At 45.9% G+C, this 21,456-nt stretch overlaps 1 protein-coding gene across 1 annotated transcript in view; it reads left to right on the top strand.

The window, feature by feature from the left end:
• The first annotated feature begins 4,004 nt into the window (after window positions 1-4,004).
• Window positions 4,005-21,456, top strand: part of drp2 (dystrophin related protein 2) — a 489,581-nt gene continuing 472,129 nt past the window's right edge. The window contains exon 1 of the mRNA XM_038775302.1: window positions 4,005-4,142. The gene's annotated coding sequence lies outside the window, so the exon portion shown is untranslated. The remainder of the gene's footprint in view (window positions 4,143-21,456) is intronic.

Raw genomic sequence — 21,456 nt, 5'->3', positions numbered from 1 at the left:
ATGATGGTGGGTGGCAGGCTCCTTCCCTCCCCAGGGGAACAGGGTGTTCACCTCTCCTCCATGACATCCAGCAGGTATCACAAGCTCTGTGTCTGCAGAGGCTGCTTTCCATGGTGCTTATATGCGGCTGCAGCTTGTCAGCCTCTCGAGTGTCCTTCCTGACCGCAGCAAATCACAGGTCGGCATGCCTGTTGCACTAATTCCACATGGTGCGAGTGCCCGCCTATTAGCATGTCCTGAATGGCACCAGCAGTTACACCCCCATGGGAAACACTGAAACACCCGCCATTCAGCACTTAGTCTCTCAAACAGAGAATCCTGCCCTATATCTTTCTCTTCTCTTTGGATTCATCATGGCATATATTCAAACATAAAAAGATCGTCCTGATTTTCACAGTAACTTCATTGCAGTGTTAAACAAAACTGTTGATCAAAAGTAGATTTCAAAGATCCATTCAGGTGACTTATCTATGATTAATACCTTGACTAGTTGATAAGTTTAGGGGATGGTTGGTTCATGTGTCAAACATATTCTGCAGACAGCATGATGTAAGCATCATCTTATGGATAACAGGGTGAAGAAATTTCCATTTAATAGCTTTCAACAACACATATATATATATTTATATAATGTAATTTCTATATCAGAACAAACTCGCTGTCCTTTCAAATAGGGCCAGCCTAGATAACTGGGCATCTCCTCTGCTTGCATGCATGAATTCTTCTCAATATGTAGCAACAGACAGCAATATTGTAATATAATATATTAATAAAATATGAAATAGTCTTTTGAGGGTGATTCTAAAACCTACCTCCCAAAAGACAATAACATCTCAGGAAACCAGTGGCAATGATTGAACTGAATGAACTCTGCCATCAGAAATGGATAGGCCCTCTCTAGCTTTAATCTTATTTAACAAAAGCACAGCATCTTCCCCGCCATCACCCTGTTTTTTTTTTAAGGAATTATAACTATTAGGACCTTTTTACAAAATTGAATATTTATGGTTTTGACTTTGCTCTATTTTTGTTTAAAGCAAGAGAATAATTGAAGAATAATTATTAGAAAAGTAAGAATGCACACTTGACATTTCTCTGATTTGATTGAATAAATATTTACATTCATAAAGCTGGTGCTTGTGTATAGATTCCGCCATCATTGCCAATGGCTTTGGTCTGTATTCTAGCTGGTGGGCACAGTGATTAGCACGGTTGTTTCACAGCGCCAGGGTCCCGCTTGGGTCACTGCCTGAGTGGAGTTTGCACTTCTCCCTGTGTCTGCGTGGGTTTCCTCCAGGTGCTCTGGTTTCCTCCCAATAGTCCTGAAAGACATGCTGTTAGGTGAATTGGACATTCTGAATTCTCCCTCTGTGTACCCGAACAGGCGCCAGAGTGTGGCGACTACAGGCTTTTCACAGTAACTTCATTGCAGTGTTAATGTAAGCCTACTTATGACACAAATAAATATTATTATTATTGGTCTCAGGGCACCTTTGATTGTTTTGTGTTATTTGTTGGGAAAGTTAATTCTTGAACATAGCAACCATAGTACTTTAATATAGAACTTTCTGGACAATGCCTATAAATGAGATTAATTACACATCTAGTTCAAATAATATCTGGAGTGTAACGAAGGTGAAAAACTAACTGTACAGTATTGGCCGCTGCAGGATTATCTGGGTGTTGCTGATCAGACCTGTCACAGTGGCCCATAACTTCCGGGTTTCCCAGCGTCACTATTAGGAGGTACTCCCATGATGCCCTGGGAATGCGCTTGGATGTTCCCACATTAGGACATACCCGGCAATTGCCCAGACGATCTAACTTCCTCTGGACAATTGTGCTGCACGAGCAACAATATGACAACAGCAATTTAAAACGCGACCTACAGATGGTTTTGCCAGTACCGTGCCAGGGTGGCAGGGTAGCACAATGGTTAGTACTGTTGCTTCAGCAACAGGGACCCCGGTTCGATTCCCGGCTTGAGTCACTGTTTGTGAGGAGTCTGTACGTTCTCCTCGTGTCTGCATGGGTTTTCTCTGGGTGCTCCGGCTTACTCGCAGAAGTCCCGAAAGACGTGCTTGTTAGGTAAATTGGACTTTCTAAATTCACCCACTGTGTACCCGAACAGGCGCCGGAGTGTGGCGATGAGGAGTTTTTCACAGTAACCTCATTGCAGTGTTAATGTAAGCCTACTTGTGACACCAATAATAAAGATTAATTATTATTATTACCCTGATAGTTACTCTGAAAGAGTTAGAAGGAAAAACGAACTTCTAACTCCCGAGTAACTACTTAAATGCCCAGACCCAGCCTTGCACAGGACAACCCACACAAACTCAACTTTCAAGTGTTCCCCTCCGCCGGGGGTAATCCCATTCCCTAATCTTTATAACTTCCCTGCTCCCTGTAAATTGCCCCTTTAAACCCCTCCTTTATGGCTGTAGGATCAGGGCAGTAATGCTGACACAGATCATGCAAGTAAATTACGTTGAAGTAATTCGAGATACACTCATTAATACATTGTTTTCCATTTTTGAGATTAGTTTGCAGACTTCTCTACAAAACAATGAATATCAAAGGCAGACTGTGGTCTGCAGTCATCTGATGATCTATGATTTAACAGGGGAAAGAAGAAATCAGTCTTGCATTTGAAGCAGAGAAAATACTGACTGTTGTTCATCACGAAGAGCACAGGTGGGAGCTTGTGCTCAGATTAAGAGGCTGTGAGGATTTAAAGGAGTCTGGAAGATTTGACTTGCTTGGGCTAGAAAGAAGGAATTTCCAGTGTAACCTTCATGGTGGAAGACACTTCTGGGATTAGTAGTTACCCAGCTGGGAAAGTAAAAAGAAAAAAACCCATTTGAAGCTGGGAGCAATTGTTGACTGTTTGCTATAAGGACTATAATTCTGTAGGGTGTGTGTTATATGATACGTATTAAAAGAGAATGCTCTTTTCTGTAGTTTAATGCATAAGCTGCCTATGAAAATAAAAGTGTTTTGTCATTTGTTACAGGAAAAGTTTTAAACCATGAAATCTTGACGTTTCATTCTTTCAACTATTAACCTGAAGTTCAAATTACTTTTTAAAAGTTATTGGTTTCTACTGAGATTGTAGCACAACACCAAATCCTATAAATTATTTCCACTGTTAATTCAGCTATTCATAGCGATGAGATCAGTAACCCCTCCGAAGCAATGCAGCGTGCTAGTGATTTTATCTTTACCGCTGTTAATTCAGCTACCTCATGGAATCAGGTTCACTAAAGGTGCTTTTAGTTTCTTTCAATACAGATGACCCCTGATGCAGGTATCTTGCACAAATATAAACTAACTGGCCTCCTGATCAAAGACAGCAGCAGAGGTGTACCAATTTATAAATCGTCCTATCTGCCATTGGAGCTCCCTCCTTGACCTTTGAAATATTCTTTCCTATTCTATGTATCAACTCGCTTATATCTGTTATTATTTGGATTTTCCTGCACCATCCTGTGCCTCTGTTCTCCTACAGACTCAGTCGACACTCATTGAGATTCAGCACACACACAACACAGGCACACGGGTGGTACAGAAATAAAGGTGGGAACAAGAGCTCGCTTTAGCTAGAATGAATGTACAATCACTTTAATTCAGCTCAGTTTGTGCTGATGGTGGAATCTGACCCGAGTACAATTCCAGAACATTACCGGTGACGCGACATTTCCTTTGATCCAGCTACTTCAAAAGTTTAAAAAATATACCTGAACGACAGAAACAGACAAGTATTAAGGTGAATCAAAATTCGTATAATCCTTCTAACTGCTCTGCTGGCTGCTCCATCCTTATCATCGGAATAGAAGACTCGTGTTTGCCAGTGGAGGAGAAGGCTTTATGTTTTCTCATATCACCCATTGGCATAAATGAAGAAAATCCAGTCCTGATGAGAAATTCCATTGCTGGTTTTCCACAGCAAATCTGAGCTGGGTGAGTGTGAACCGGGTTGGTAGATCTGCAGAGAGCTCCTCAGTACTACTTGCTGACAGTGATGTAGATGTAAGCAAACCATCTGCTGCCACTGCTGCTCCTCAATGGGAGCCTCACTGAATTCTCTCGGCCAGGCTTTGGGAGAGAGTGCATCACCTTAACCGGCCAGGATAAAAAAGGTAAGGGAATGTTATAGCACGACGAAGGACTGCTGAAGCATTTCCCTGTGTCCATAAATATGCTGCGATTATGAGGCATCAATTGTAATTTGTTCAAAAAGCTATTTCATGGAAACCCTTAACTGGTAATGTAAGTAGCTGTAGTCTATTTTATTCTTTCAATTCATTTGAGTTCTGGGATCAAAATGTGTAAAATTAACATCCAGTTGTGTTAAAGAGGAATGATAGTAATATTAATATACTTCAGTAGTCAGTTCCACCTCATGCACAATTCATAGGTTCCTTGAATGTTTATTCATTCTGTCAGAAAAACAGACTTCTCTTGAATTTACAGCAACCTGGCAATGCCTATAATAGCTCCTTGGTGTAAAGACAAAAAAAAATCTTTCACGTGTCGCGGTTAGGAAATGGTCCTGAGCTTGTTGACTCTTATCACTGTCTGGGTGCCACATTTGCTTAGCCTGTGCAGTCAGGGATTACTGTTCCACCTATTTAACCAGACCTGGATCCACAGCAGGGAGAGAGGAGAAGGTGAGGCGGGGGGGGGGGGGGGGGGGGGGGGGGGAGGGTGGTAGGTGTGGGCATGGGAGGGAGGCAGGTGCCAGTGACCTTCTGAGGCTGGGTTGATCTCACATACGCTGAGTCCAGAGCAGCTTACATGTATTGAACCTTTTAAATTTCCACTTCAAACACTGAATCACTTCTGTATCCATTATAGGTGGGTATAAAGGTGGTGCCTGTTTTAACAGAAACTCCTGAATCCTGGTCTAAATCAGCCTCCTTTCCGAAGGCAGGGTGGCTGTCTTTGACAGGTCAGGATTGGTGAAATGAGGGGAATTAACATGCAATGTTATGGATGAATGTTTTGTGGAAGACAACAGGCAGAAAACATTAGCATGATTCGATTAGAATGGCTAACCAGTCACTATAGCAACGGTATCAGTATTGTTCAAGACGAGTGGAGCCGTGATCATCACTCTCTTCTTTAAAGTCAAGTTGTTCTTCGATGCAGGAAAAGGATATTCATTTGGAAAGTTCTATCTGAGGATTGTGATTTTCCAAAATAGGGTTATAGAACAGAAAATATAGATTTATACTTTTACCCCACTTTAGATATGATAAGGTCAATAGGAATTAAATGTCTGTATTTCCGGAATTCTCTGCAGAAGAAAGAATCCTCAGTCTAGCCAATTCCCAACTAAGTCTTTTATCAAACCTTTCCGTATTTGATAGCAATATGTTTACATGACAAAAACTTTCCCCTCTCTTCCGTGGAATTCTTACAAAACAGAAAAACGACTGGGAGTTATTAGAAAAATGTATCTCAAAATGTGTTTCCACCAGTTCTTCACGGTGAGAGGAAATTCCCATAGCCTGAAATTTGCATGGTGATGTCATCTGTGCACCACAACGTTTATGATGAATTGAGACTCTTGGTCAATTCAGAATTGATACATAAAGTATGACTAGATAGATCTTGCAACATTGTGATCTATTTGGCCATTCCAGCGGTGCCCCTTCACTTGCAGTACACACTTTTGAAACCAGGCGAGATTAATAAAGTGAATTCCTCTGCTGTCCAGCAGTTCTCTCCACCAGATTAGAATTAAATATGCTGTTAGGAATTTATTTTCTCAGCGTCCTCAATCAAATGTATATGAGGACTGCTGATATGAGATTAACTGAGCAACTCAGCTCAATTCTGATTCATCATTTGATGGCCAGCCACCTATTTTCATTGTGTGGAATGAGCCACATTTTCCCAACATGACTATCATTTTGGAGAAGGTTTAGAAAATTAGGGCCAGACCTTTACAGAGCTGGGAAGACGCCACAAAAATGGCAGCCAGGACCCAAATTTGGAAGTCCCGCAACCCACGCCCACATTTTCCATTTAAACCATTTTGGTCGTTAAGGGGAAGAGGACTCGGTGTGATTCACACATGTGCAGATCACAAATCTGCTGAAACATGTAAGAGCTGTGCAGCGTTTAAAATAATGCAAATTCAGTTGCTGCAGTGCGTGAGTCACAACTTTATGGACAAGTCGTAAAAGCTTTCGAAGGCCTCCAAAGAGGTGTGTGAAGAGCTTAACTAACTTAAATTTTGAAGGCAACAGTTTTACTTCACAAATAGTGGTTTGTGGCACAGCACAAAGGAGGGAGAGGGAACTTCTTCTGGAATTGGAAGGACAAACCTGTTTGTCCCTTTCGTTTATTCTTTACATTGGGAAACAGGGAAGACTGCAAGTTTTACTGGTCGAAGAGTGTGCAGTGAAGAAAGGAAGGAAACAGAAGAAAATGGGTATGACATCATACCTCACACAGCGATAGAGGAAGGGCAATACCAGCTACTTGCGTTCAGAGCCAGGGAACCCGCCCAAGGAGTTGGCGAAGCCACCATCACAGAGGGCAGCAGGAAGGAGGAGGAAATATTACCCTGAGGGAAGACTATGAAGTCTCTGAAGAAGTTAGCTCAACATGACTGACAGGCAGTTTTGGAAAACATCCCCTGTTTCAAGAGAAATTGTTGGAGAAGGAAGATTTTGTGCCACAATCAACTGACCCCCAAGCCCTGCCTGCTACACTGAAGGTCCCTGTGGTTCTCCATTTCTATGTAGATGGATTCTCCCAGGGGTCTGTTGCAGATCTCTGTGGTATCACTTAATCAGCCGCCCACTGGTGCATTATCACCATCACCAATTAACTCTTGGCTTAGTTGGGGAACACGTCAACCTCCTCACAGATATGGGGCTGGATTCTCCGCTGCCGGGATTCTGCATTGCGCTGGCAGCACACCTGGGGATTTCCCGACGGTGTGGGGCTGCCCACAATGGGAAATCCCATTGGCCGTGACAAAGAATCCCGCTGCCGGTTAGGGCACGCTGCACCAGGAAACTGGTGCGGCGGGACGGAGAATCCGCCCATTGTGTCACAGATGTAGAAGATCACAGTTTCCCCCTTCATAGTCGGTGTCCCACAAGTTCAAGGAGTGGTACATGATACCTACATTTATATAAGAACACCAATGTAGCAGCTGGAAACCTTTCCAAACAGAAAACCATTTTGCTTCATCAGTGTGCAAGTTGGATAAAGGTAAGGCATTCTTACACATATGAGCATGCTTCCCCACCAGCTGCCAAGGTGCTTTTGGTCTGAAGCATTCTGCCTCTACTTTTCCAGCCCAGACCCCAAGTCAGTAGTTGTCTTCTTAGGGACAAAGGGTACCAATTAAGGAGGTGGCTGCTTACTCCCTCGAGGCAATCAGAGGCAGGGCCCCACTGTTGCCCAAACAACAGTCACTTGCATTTGAACATCATCATCAAGGAGGTTATTGAGCTTATGAGGATGTGGTTCAGCGACCTTTATCCCTCGGAAGGAGCACTACAGTACTAGCATGCAAGGGTGTCGAGGGTAGTGGTCATTTTCTTCAGTCCGCAATTTGCCACAGCAGTGGGGCATTCACATTGAGGGGCCAAAGGCTGGTGAGAGAGCTATCTCAGTTGTGGGAGAAGAGGAGGAGAGTCAGGAGGAGCTGCCATATCATGCTTGCAAGTAAGCAATATAAGTTGATACTCAGTACCTGGTATGAGTGCATGAACCAACAGATATGCAGTGATTGGACAGTGTGCAGCAATAAGCCGTATATATGCTTGCCACACCATCCACACCTTCCACCATCACCAACCACCAGGGGCACAGAGTGACATCAGTGTGTGACAGCTACAACATGCAACAAGGTTCCTGGTCAACCTACAGCCTCTGACACCGAGAAGGACAAAGGCTTCAATTGCATGGGAGATCCCATAAATGCGAGCTTTCCTCAAAGATAGCTTTCCTCAAACATTGTTGGCATGTAGCCACTATTCTGTCACTGTGCAATACTCACGTGAGTCTGATGGCCTTCTACAGAGCACTCAGGGTTGAACTACATCAGATGGACGACATCTTTTCAAGAAGTTGGAACATCGCTACTTCTTCAAATTCACCTCTGGGTCACCCACTACATTCTCACCCTTACATGGACTACTACATTCTCTGAACATCTGGATAACAAAGCATCCTTCCATTGCCAGACATGCACACCCTTGACATACCATCTCTAAGAGATGTTCCACTGGCTGCAGTCTCCATTTCCACTGGTAAGCATGTACTGCTTTCTAGTTACCTGGTAACTGAAGGTATTACTGAACAATGAATGTCCACCATATCCATTGTAGAAATTTCATGTATTTGCAAAGAGAATGAATCTAACTACTAATAGTAAATGGCACCACTGTGAATCCTTCATTGATCAAAGTGGCAACATTCATTTGCGAATTCACTTCCATGGTGATCCATACGTTGCCTCAGAGAATGTGGATGGCAGCTGCTCACCTCTCATGCTATATAGCTTTGAGGAAAGTGACAGCCTGCCTTGTCACGCAAAGTCCCATTGGGGACCTGAGGCTGCAGGCTCTTCATTCATGCAGGGGCAGCCATTGTCACTGGGGCATGTACCACCGATGAGGGTCCTAACAGAGCGGACAGGGTAGCAATGGAAAATGGGAGAGCAATATTTTCTCAAAACTCTCACTGCCTACTTCCAGGGCCCTGTGTTGGTTTTCACCTCTTTCACAAACATTCACCAGTAGAAGCCATCTGTACCATCTACAAGATTCGCTGCAAGAACTCACCAAGGTTCCTTAAGCAGCACTAACCATGACCACTACCATCTAGAAGGACAAGGGCAGCAGATACCTTGGAACCCCACCACCTGGAGGTTCCCCTCCAAGTCACTCATCAACCTGACTTGGAAACATCACCGTTTCTTCACTATCGCTGGGTCAAAATCCTGTAATTCCCTCCCCAACATCCGTAAATGAATTTTAAAAAGGTATGTTGGATGGGGCTGGCAGAAGTTGTCCCTTCTAGCCACTGTTGTGCCACCAGTATAAATGCCCTACTGTGGGTACGCAGCTCCTGGCCTTTACTTGGAGATCAAATCATAGTATAGTTCAGGCAACTGAGTGAGCTCTGAAACCTTTGTAGGACATCACTCAGCTCTTGCATACTGTGATGCTGCAAGTGTCTAACAATGAGTTTGGCCATTCCCTCATGGTTGGAGTTTATGCAATCAAGCCCCTGAGAAAATGTAGAATTCATGACCACGATGGACTGCTCCACTCAAAGTGCATGAGCCCACATTACCTCAGGTAACTCTGCTGTTGTTCCAAGTATTGTATTCTTTCAGGTGATTTCAGAGGTCCTACAACAAGGCCTGCGGGAGCATTATCATGAGTGTCCTCCTTTGTCTGAGGGGAACCGTGCACGGATGTTCCAGCTCAGACATCTCCTCCTGCATTCTGGTGTGATGCCCTTAACTTCGTGTCATTGTGTCTATGCACACTATGCCCAACAAAGTGCTAGTAACTGCGTTGATAGAGTATGGGCTGGCAAGGTGTCACAGTGCATCCTCCGCGCCATTTCTTCCTCCTTCTGATGCCTGAGAAAAAGAACTGGCTCAAGTGGAGTGTGGTGAGTGAGCCCCAATTGCATCTGCCTGCTACACTAAAGGAGGCAATTAGAAGAAGGCCGTGACATTTTGAGGATCCAGGCTAGTTCCTTTAATAGAACCCTTATCATGAAACCCACCCTCTGCACTCTTCCTCACAACAGCCTCTCATTCTAATTAGTGCATTCTCAGCACCATCTCCATTATTGACACCTTGATCAAAAGTGCCTCGAACACTGCCTTTGGCATCTGCTATGGACAATTCTCCATGTCTGATAATGAGCTTGCTGGCACCCTCATAATCTCCATTGCCGTCTCCTTAATTGACCAAATTGCCCATAGCCATGTTAAGCCACCCCATTCTAGGCCACCTTTCTGGTTATTGTGAGATTTCTTCTCCTGTAAGTACAAGATACAGAGTGATGCAAGCCCATTTTATCTTGTATCCAAGGAGAGGTCATCAAAGTGGCAAATCACGGTAGGTATTCACACGTCACCCCATAACTGCTTGCACCTACCTAAGTGTCATAGTGCTCCTATAACATGGTTGAGTCTATGTGTTAAGAATAACCCAACACGTGCAGAATTCAACTGTCATCCATCATAGCGACATCCGTGTGCTTCTGCCAAATCACTGACCTTGCCGGAGCATAGCAGGTTGTAAAACTGCTTGTAGCACTGGATCCGGTGACATTGGTACTCACCTTCTGTCTCACAGTGGCTTCAATCTCCTGTCAAGATCATTTGGTCACAATAGGAACATTCCTCCTTCCATTTGGGTATGTAATATCTCTCCTTTGCTGCACCTCTTCGACCACAACCTGCACATCCTGGTAACAGAAGTGGGGCACCATCCTTCCGGTGCTTTCTGCACCTGCCCTGCTCTGTGACATTCTTGCATGAGAATCATAGAATCCCTACAATGCAGTCTGCACCGACCCTCTGAAAGAGCACCTTACTGAGGCCCAATCTCCCACCTGATCCCCATAACCCCACTTAGGGGCAATTGAGCATAGCCCCAATCCACCTAACGTGCACATGGTTGGACTGTGCGAGGAAACCAGAGCACCCGGAGGAAGCCCACACAGACACAGGAAGAATGTGCAAACTGCACACAGTCACCTGAGGTCGGAATCAAACCTGGGTCCCTGGTGCTGTGAGGTAGCAGTGCTAACCACTATGCCCCCATGCCGCCCTTGAAGAAGAAAGAACATGGGCAGGTAGTCATCTTGCTCAATTCATCATAACACATAGCAACCTATGTTTGTTCATATAATAATAATAACAATAATCTTTATTGTCACAAGAAGTCATGTTCTCTAGTTCAGCACTGACTGCAATGCTAAATAGTTTGTTTTATCTGTGTTTGATAATGTCAATCTTGTAATTGATCCATGTACAATTGTTTGATTTCTTTAGCCTGTGGAAGGAGCTAGAGAGTTAAGAAGTCTGCAAAGGTTCCAGAGGGGATCTGTACTCTGAGCTGTGAACATATGTGTGTTGAAATACTTGCAGATTCTGAGATGTTTTAAAGTTCCATTAATAAACGGTTTGGATTTTGAACTAGAACCATCTAGTTCTGACCTCAGGTGACTGTGTGCAGTTTGCACATTTTTCGGAGATAAATAGGATAAAAGGCAACTTGGTGAAAACATGTTGGGCATGAGGATAGTTGAGAAAATTTAACTCCAGGAGAACTTCAGCTTCAGAACCATTTCTTTCATCACCGAGAGACTCTCCCATGTTGAGGGAGTGATGGATTTTAGTGTTTATGACATATTTGCTCACTATATGATGGACAGGCTGGATGTAACAGTGATTCATAAGAAAGTGATGCTTGTACATTGTCTCAGAGCAGAAGGCCAGCCAATATTTGCAAAAGATATGCCTACATTTGTCATTTATAATAAGTGCCCTTGAAAGATACATTGGGCCAAAGAAAAGTGCGACATTGGGCCATAGAAAAGTGCGACGATCAAAAGGTATGTTCTGTCAGAGATCCAAGGGAAATGGTGAGCCTATCAAACAATGTATGGCTGCATTACGGCAATTATCTTCTAAATATAAATTTGGTACATTAACCAATTAACTCATTTGTGACCAATTATTTGAAAATACTTCAATTTCACGAGTTAGGGAATGTCTCCTCATGCAGGATAATGATCTAGTGTTGGGAAAAAACCACAACCTTAGCTGTCCAAATCGAATCTGCCATGTTGAACTTGAAGAAGTTGCATAGTAATGCACCCTTAGACTCGGGGTTGCAGACACAGCTTGCCTTATCAGTTCAAGTGCATGGGCTATAGGACAAGGAGATCTCAGTAATGTCATCAACAGATGCCCAATCATATCCAAATACCTTCAACACAGTGCCCAAATTGTGAAATTGAATCATAACTCCAAGTCCAGCTCAAGTTAAAAAAAAAGGATATTAATCGGTAATTAGAACCATTTTGCAAAGATTAATCGGTTCAACAAATTGAGTCTCTTCCTGAAAGTGAGATACAGCATGTATGCATAATTACAAAAGGCAAAGCACCAAGTCATGTTAAGGATACAAGCCTTTAAGAAAAGGATTTACTCACAATAATGTGTACAAAAACCACAAAAGGACGTCCTCCTCCCTGTACAGACATCTTTAGATGTAAACAAGCTTTCAAATATGATCTATGTCAGGGGTGGGCAAACTTTTCCGTGCAAGGGCCACATTCAAAAATTCACAATTCACAAAGGGCCGCATAGTATATTAAGTAAAATAATTACTTCACCCGGTTATGATTCTGGGCGCCTCATATAGAACATAGAACAGTACAGCACAGAACAGGCCCTTCGCCCCTCGACGTTGTGCCGAGCAATGATCACCCTACTCAAGTCAATGTATCCACCCTATACCAGTAAGTAACCCAACAGCCCGCCTCCATTAACCTTAAAAAAAAATTTAAAAAAAAAAAAAAAAAAAATTTTTTTTTAATTTTTTTTTTTTTTTTTAATGACTTGGCGGGCCGCAGAAATACCTTTGGCGGGCCGCATGCGGCCCGCGGGCCGTAGTTTGCCCACCCCTGATCTATGTAATCAAGACGTTGTGCTGTCCACTGTGCTAAAGGGTCATAAGAAGGCACACACTGGAGAGAATAAGATTTGTTCATATTATGGTCAAAACGATATCAGCAATGGAACATTATGTATGCATGTTTGGTGAATATCCTACCTGTCATACTGTGACAAAGCTTTCAGCAAGAATGATGGATGAATGACGTATATTTGAACACAGACACACACACAAACAAAACACCTTACCAGTGCTCAGAAAATAACAAGAGAGGCCCAGATAAACATAGAAAGACAGCAGCCACACTTATCATATGTCATGATTTTTACATGCCACAGACCAGTCATAAGCTGTCAACACCAGTTAACAAAAGTGTCAGACCAAAAGCAGATGAAATCAGCGAGTGAGAAGGTAAAGCAAAGACATTTTTTGACAAATGTACAGGTGCCAGGGAATTGCAATTTGAGGTTGGAGATTGGATTCGAATAAAATGGCCAAATCATGACCACAAACCTACATCATCTCTATCAGGTCCAAAGCAGATAAAATGGTTGTTCAGGACCAACACTTACCTGTTGGATGACAAGACCAAGTGGAACATATGCAAAACATTTTATAGGAGCTGTCCAGAATACTTTGAGGACAGTGTTTATGAGCATACATTTCCTTTATATTGAGCGATGTTGACCTTCCTCATCAAGTTGATCACACTCCACCACAACAACAAAGACTGTGCTTGGAGAAAACAAACAAGTTGAACCCTAAGAAACGGCTTGTAGTTCAGAATGATTTAATTCAAAACAAGGGCCGGGATTCTCCCGGAATCGGCGGGGCGGCCCATACCAGCGCCAAAGAGTGGCGTGAACCACTCCGGTGTCGGGCCGCCTGGAAGTTGCGGAATCCTCCGGGGCTAGGCCAGAGCTGGAGGGGTTAACGCCACGCCAACCGGCGGCGAAGGGCCTCTGCCAGCCGGCGCGAGTTGGCACATGCGCAGGACTGCCAGCATGTTCTGGCGCATGCGGGGGGGTTTCTTCTCCGCGCTGGCCATCGCGGAGCCTTACAGAGGCCGGCGTGGAGGGAAAGAGTGCCCCCACGGCACAGGCCCACCCGCAGATCGGTGGGCCCCGATCCCGGGCCAGGCCACCGTAGGGGCGCCCCCGGGGCCGGACCCCCCACGCCCACCCAAATGATGAATTCGACAGCTGGTGTCGGAGCGGTGGGGTGAAATTCACGCTGCCCCCCCCCCCCCCCCCCGGCGATTCTCTGACCCAGCGGGGGGTCGGAGAAACCCGCCCCAAGGTCTTTAGTTGAAAAAATGAAATGAAAATCGCTTATTGTCACGAGTAGGCTTCAATGAAGTTACTGTGAAAAGCCCCTAGTCGCCACATTCCGGCGCCTGTCCGGGGAGGCTGGTACGGGAATTGAACCGTGCTGCTGGCCTGCTTGGTCTGCTTTAAAAGCAAGCGATTTAGCCTTGTGAGCTAAACCAGCCCCTGTTAAAAGTTAAAAGGGGGAAAGGATGTAGAGTTCAATAGTTTGTTCAATCTGTGTTTGATTATTGCTAGTCTAAAAGATCCTTTTACACTTTTTTAATTGCTTCAGCCTTTGGGTGAACCTAGAGAGTTAAGAAATCTGAGAAAATTCCAGAACAGATCTGGGCTCTGAGCTGTGAATATGTGTGAGTTGAAGCTCCTGTAAGGTTGAGATTTTTGAAAAGTTCCATAAATAAGTTGTTTGGTTTTTGAACTAGCGTAATCTCTGCCTTGTCCTGAGATGGATAAGACATATAGCAACCCAGAAAATACATAACACTAACTGATGGGCAGTGGCAGAATTAACGCAGGCTGGCATGGCATATGTCGCATGCTATGCTCCCAATCAAACATGCATCTGTTGGCAAGCTCCCTCTGAGTCACACTCATCTGCCTTTGCATATTGGGGTAATGGACAAGACACAATTGGATACCCAGACCCTGATAGATGGGAATGAAAGTAAGTGGACTGTGAAAATCAGCAGCTGAAGCATTATGGTAATCTAATTTAATGCCGAGTGGCAGGACCTACAGATACTGCCAATTGCTGCCATCTCCATGGTTGATACTTGTGAAGCCTTGCCAGCACTAAGTTACCATTGGATGCTCCTTTACTGCAATGCATTTTCAAATGGAAGCCCCATGATAGGCCATCCCTTCCAGTGTATGTAACCAGTTGGTGAACAATTACAGTTCTTATTCACCTGACTTGTGAAAGCCATCTCCACCCAGGAGCCAGAAGCTTCTAGAAGCTTCCTGCCTCACAGTAGCAACTGCTTTCATGATGGGTCTTTAACGGTGAACTGGAGATGAGTTCCATCCACCTCATCAGCCTCCCTCCTCAATAGATCTGCTTCTGAAGTCGACAAGCCCAAGGTCATCCAGCACCTAGCCCCATTCGCCTCTTCCCCAGGGGCGACCACATCATTTGAAAGCATTTTTACCAAGCTGGGTTAGTGAATCTGGAAATTTCCCAGTTCAAGCCATCCATCTCAGTAATTAATTAAATAATAATGATGTAATGATAAGCTAAATATATAATAATATATGATGATCTTAAATTGGTTGTTAGTATAATTCTTAGCACACTTGGAATTGTTCAGTAAGTGCTGTCCAAACACGGAATAACATCTAATGTTAGACATTATCAGCGGGATTCTTCGTCCCCCGCCGGTCGGAGAATCCCCGGAGGGGTCGCGATTCCCACCCCGACACCAGCTGCCATATTCACCGGCGCCGGTTTTAAGGCAAGCGCGGGGATCACGCCTGCCAGTTGGGGCCGTTGGCAACGGCCCGCCCCCGGAAATTCAACGGGCCCGATTTACCAAGCGGCCGTCTGTTTTTGTCCAGTCCCACCACCGTGGGTTAGACATAAGAACATAGAACAAGGAAAATTACAGCACAGGAACAGGCCCTTCGGCCCTCCCAGCCTGCGCCGATCCAGATCCTTTATCTAAACCTGTCACCTATTTTCCAAGGATCTACTTCCCTCTGTCCCCGCCCATTCATATATCTGCCTAGATGCATCTTAAATTATGCTATCGTGCCCGCCTCTACCACCTCCGCTGGCAAAGTGTTCCAGGCACCCACCACCTTCTGCGTAAAAAACTTTCCACGCACATCTCCCTTAAACTTTCCCCCTCTCACCTTGAAATCGTGACCCCTTGTAATTGACACCCCCACCCTTGGAAAAAGCTTGTTGATATCCACCCTGTCCATACCTCTCATAATTTTGTAGACCTCAATCAGGTCCCCCTCAACCTCTGTCTTTCCAATGAAAACAATCCTAATCTACTCAACCTTTCTTCATAGCTAGCACCCTCCATAGCAGGCAACATCCTGGTGAACCTCCTCTGCACCCTCTCTGAAGCATCCACATCCTTCTGGCAATCCTTCATGCAGTATTCCAAATGTGGCCTTACGAAAGTCCTATACAACTGTAACATGATCTGTTGACTCTTGTACTCAATACCCCGTCCGATGAAGGCAAGCATGCTGTATTCCTTCTTGACCACTCTATCAACCTGCGTTGCCACCTTCAGGGTACAATGGACCTGAACTCCCAGATCTCTCTGTACATCAATTTTCCCCAGGACCCTTCCATTGACCATATAGTCCGCTCTTGAATTGGATCTCCAAAATGCATCACCTCACATTTGCATTGAACTTCATCTGCCATTTCTCTGCCCAAATCTCCAATCTATCTATATTTTGCTGTATTCTCTGACAGTCCCCCTCATTATCCGCAACTCCACCAATCTTAGTATCAACTGCAAACCTGCTAATCAGACCACCTATACCTTCGTCCAGATCATTTATGTATATCACGAACATGGTCCCACACAGAGGGACCTGGCAGGTAAGTCGACGGGGGCGGTCCTCGGGGGTGGGGGGGGGGGGGGGGGGGGGGGGGTGCGGGTGGATCTGACCCCGGATGGGCGGGTCCCACGGTAGCCTGGCCTGCGAGCGGTGCTCACCAGTCAGTGCACGGGCCTGTGCCGTGGGGGCTCTCCTTCCTTCCGCGTTGGCCCCTGTAGGGCTCCGCCATGGCCGGCGCGGAGAAGAGAACCCCCGCACATGCGCCAAAACACGCCGGCGGTTCTGCGCATGTACGGGTTCACGTCGGCCCTTTGGCGCATGCGCGGACTCGTGGAGTCTCTTCGAGGTACAGAGACTGTATGACTTCTGACGATTTAACTAATAGCTATTGTGGGGGGTAAGAATTGTGGCATGTTAAATTAGAGGCAAAGAAGTGGAATGTTTGGGAGGTGGAAGTAAACATTCATTTCGAATGGGAAAGATATGGGGCTGAATTCTCTCTTTGGGAGAGAATGGAATCCAGAACGGAATTGCGATCACAGTTTATAGGTTTACGATCGCCCTGGGAGCGCAAATCAGTAGGCAATTCAGTGTTCTATCCCATGCAAATTTAGGCATGATAGCCCAACAGCAACGTCCCACAATTGGCTAACCCCCACCTCCCGCATAAAAAATAGGCCCCGAACCCCCCCCACACGGCAAATCGACTCTCCACCCCCCCCCCCCCCCCCCCCCATCCACACCGCACAGCAGACCACCATCACCGGATTGTCTAGGTGCCCCCCCTACCCCCAAGTAAAGGGGTGACCACCCCTGTAATAGGAAGATGCCTCACAAGGGCCCCTGTAATAAGGATACCCCCCACAGGGACCCCTTTAATAGGGGATTTTCCCAGGGACCCTTGAAGTAGGACACTACAAAGGGTCCCCAGTAATAGGGAGACCCCCACATGGACCGTTGTAATAGGAGGACCCCCCCAGAACCCCTTCTGGTAGTCGGTATTACGGTACCTAGGTTGATGCTGTAAGATCATTGGTGTGAGAGGTACCTGAGACAGTAAGATCATTGGTGAAGCCTGCCTGCTGGTTCCGCCCAGTAAGGCGGGGTATAAGAGTCTGTTTCTCCCTAGCTGCTGCATTCTGTACCTGCGCTGCTGGGGGAAACATATAGTCCAATAAAGCCTTCAATTGTACTCCAATCTCGCTTTGAGAGTTATCGATCGTGCCCATCCGTCGGTGGTACAGTATTTTGCCTTATCTCGTGCGTCACCCCTGTAATAAGGGGACCCCCACTGGGATCCCCTGCCTAAAGAGATCTCTCCCCTTACACAGAACCCACAGAATGTGCTGCAAGCCATTCATAGCTTTCTAGTAATGGTCTGTTATTGACAGCTTCTACAAACCATCTGCAGTTTTGATTCATATTGAAAGGGGTCCCTGTGGGAGGTTTCCCTGTTAAAGGGGGTTCCTGTGGGGGTTCCCCCTATTACAAAGGTTCCTGGGGGGGTCCCCCTATTACCACCCACTAGGGCCACGCTGGTAGAGACCACAAGTGATCCCGCCCTCATGATTTCTGGGCGAGGGACTGACGAATCACGGAAGGCCGGACCCTAGAGCGTAGGGCCCCCATTTGCATTTATTCACCTCCCCCGACTGCACGCATCATGGACCTGGTCCATGGAGGGGGCGGAGCATAGCACTGGCGCTGATACCAATTTTCCCTCAACGCTCGATTCTCTGCCCCATTGGGGAAGGCGATCCAGGCGTCCCGGGATGGAGAATGCCACCCATAGTGTTTGAACAGCATACCAAGATTTTAAGTGGCCTTGTTTAATCTGAGAGTGGCCAGTCTGGGGAATAGATTCAGAGGGTACCACTTTCCCATTTGTGTTGGGAGTCAGTGCCAACGTGATCCATGTGAAAATGTAAAGGGCTGCGGGGAGACATGTGAACATGTCCAAAAATATGGCAAGGTTTGATATTCATTGGAGGATTGTGCCGTCAGGTAACAATTCAGCAGGTCCAGGCAGGCTCTGTTCATCCTGCAGTTTGGGCAATTTGTCTTTGCAATCCTTTATAACACTCAACACCGCACAACCTTATCTCACCAGCATTTTCCCCTCTCCTCTTTATTAAAACTTATTGTCGTGGATTTAAATGTTTGAAAAAGATTATAGCTGCATTGTCTTTGTCACTGGGGGCAATCCAAATGTCTGAAAATGTGCATAAGGTGGCAGCAGTGCCAAATTAAATGGCACTGTCATTAGTCTTGGAGAAGGTTCCAATAACAGGTGAGGAAATAGTCAAAAATGATTAATTTAAAGCAACAAGGCACATGCATGCTAATATTCGCTTAGACGCGGATTCAATGCTTCGGAACAATCTTGCAAATATAATTGGATGATTTCTGCAGATATCGTAGCTGTAACTGGCATGGTTAAATTTCCTCTTGGAGTATTTTGGAAAATTGTTTTTTTTATAAGTGTAAAAAATAGTGCATTCACCAAATAAAAACTAAGTGACTGTCGGGCCTTTCAGATGAAGGGACATAGCTCCCCCATGTACAAAATCAAACAGCATAAGGCACTCCATTACTGGGTACCTCAACAGACTTGTCAATGCACCTCTAATATTTACTGCTACAATCAGGGAGCGTTGATGTTGCTTTAACTAACAAATACTATTTTACATCCTCTACACGACTTCAACTGACGTTACTTTTACATTACAGTGTTGCCGCAATTGGTGGCCCCAAATCATATTGACAATAAATAATATCAATGACTGTCTTAAGTAGCATGGAGTGCACAATAAATAATTAACTGTGACACTGGCTGTAACCTAGCCTTTTTTATATTCAATTCGTCAATATCCTCTTTTTAATTATTCCATAATAAGGTTACTTCATCAATATTTAATAAAATGCGTATCAGCAGTTTCAATGTTAGATTCATTATTATTAACAATGAAACATTCAAGGTTAATTTTGTTTTAGTCTGGGGAGGGGTTGCATGAAATTCTTAAGCTACTTATTGGACAATAGCAATGGACATTCCAACTCTATTTCCACACCGTGTGGTACACTAGGGCACATTGTTGCTGTCTCCATAGCTAGTTATTCCTGGGACAGGTCGCAGGTCTGTCGCCAGAAGCTTATAGCTTGAGGGGTGCCACTCCACTTCAAGCATGGTTGACCAGGAATGTCTCCCATGCTTACCGCCAGCCATTGGCATATTGGAAGGATTTGCAGATTGACACAACCTATTTGGCCGCATTATGAACACATCTTCTCTGGTCATCAAGTCCTGGGGTGGTACTTGAGCCCAGAGCTTCTGGCTCAGCGGCAGGGGCACTACCACTGTGCCACAGGACCACCCTACCCGTGGACATGTTTTCATTTTTGCCTTCCTCACAGCTCCGATCCTCGATGTATCTTCTTGTCGATAGGTTACAACCAGGCCTAAAGATCCAATTACACTTAACAATTATAAGGCCTCGGCTCCCACATCCTTTGAACCCAATTATCCCCCACGGAACATCAATCCACTATTTAGAGCCATTGCAAAGGTCTCTGTTTGCCAAAGCTGTTAACAATGCAGCCGAAATCTCAACTCTCCTATCTCAGAGGGAATATTGCCACTGTACCAATAGCCACACTGTCCAAATTCAAGTATCGCATTCGATATCAGCCAAAGATCATGGGCGGGATTCTCCGACCCCCCCGCCGGGTGGGAAAATCGCCGGAGGTCAGCGTGAATCCCGCCCCCGCCGTCCTCCCAATTCTACTGCCCCCCAAAAACCGGCCCGGCGTGAGTCGCACTGCCCGCCTCGGAGAATGGCGGGGTCCGGCGCAACTCAATGGGCGGCAGGGCCGCCCGAATTCTCTGGCCCACGATGGGCCGTAGTCCCACCCGCCTGTAGCCAGTCCCGCCGGTGTAAATCAGAATAGGTTCCTTACCGGCGGGACCTGGCGGCGCAGGCGGGCTCCAGGGTTTCTGGGGGGTCGCGGGGGCATCTGGCCCCAGGAGGTGCCCCACGGTGGCCTGGCCCCCGGTCAGGGCCCACCAATCCGTGGGCGGGCCTGTGCCATGGGGGCACTCTATTACTCTGCATCAGCCGTTGTGGTCCTTCGTGATGGCCGATGCGGAGATGGACCCTCTCACGCATGCGCGGGAATTGTTTGGAGTAGTCTTGACTCCTTTATTTTCTGACTCAAAGGCATGAATACTACCACAAAAGAACTGTCATGAGGAGAGTAACCGTGGAGCACTGTTTATGGTGCCTGTCCCTTTAAGGCCACAGAACATTCTACCCGTGAGGAAATGCTCTAATTAAGTCAAAGTTAATTGTTTTTGTTGAGGAAATGTTGGGCGAGATTCTCCATTTGAGAGGTTAAGTGCTGACGCCAGGACTGAATGGCAGATTTTCCACAGTTCCCATGGCGGCACCGGTCCCGAAGCCATTCAAGACATGCAAATGGGCCAGCAATCGTGCCATGTGGAGCTAATGCAATTCCAATTCACTTAAACGTTGGTTTTCGCTGGGGTCTGGATTGCCACTGGAGAGACTGACAAGCTGGAGCTCCATATAAGCGCTCCACTCCCCATACACTCTCATTCCAGCCAAGAAGAACCTGCTCCCCTGCAGTTTGGCAATGCTTTGGATGAGTGCACTGAGGGGTGGCAACACCTGGGGGACCACTGGATGCACTGGCCCATGCCCATGCCATTGATGGGCCGGCTGGAGTCTGGGATTTCCTGGGGGGTACCTGGATAGTGTGGGGGGGGGGGGGGGTACACATCTACATGGCTGGTGGTGCTCTGCACATTTACGGGACACAGTGGGCAGTCCGCAGAGTGCGGAGCCAGATGGCTGCCACGCAGGCTGCGGTAATGTCGGTCTGTGCCCGAACACTCCAGTCCC

This window comes from Scyliorhinus canicula, chromosome 17 (assembly GCF_902713615.1).
Source record: "Scyliorhinus canicula chromosome 17, sScyCan1.1, whole genome shotgun sequence".
Classification (NCBI taxonomy): domain Eukaryota; kingdom Metazoa; phylum Chordata; class Chondrichthyes; order Carcharhiniformes; family Scyliorhinidae; genus Scyliorhinus; species Scyliorhinus canicula.
This window is presented reverse-complemented; position numbering and strand designations above follow the sequence as displayed.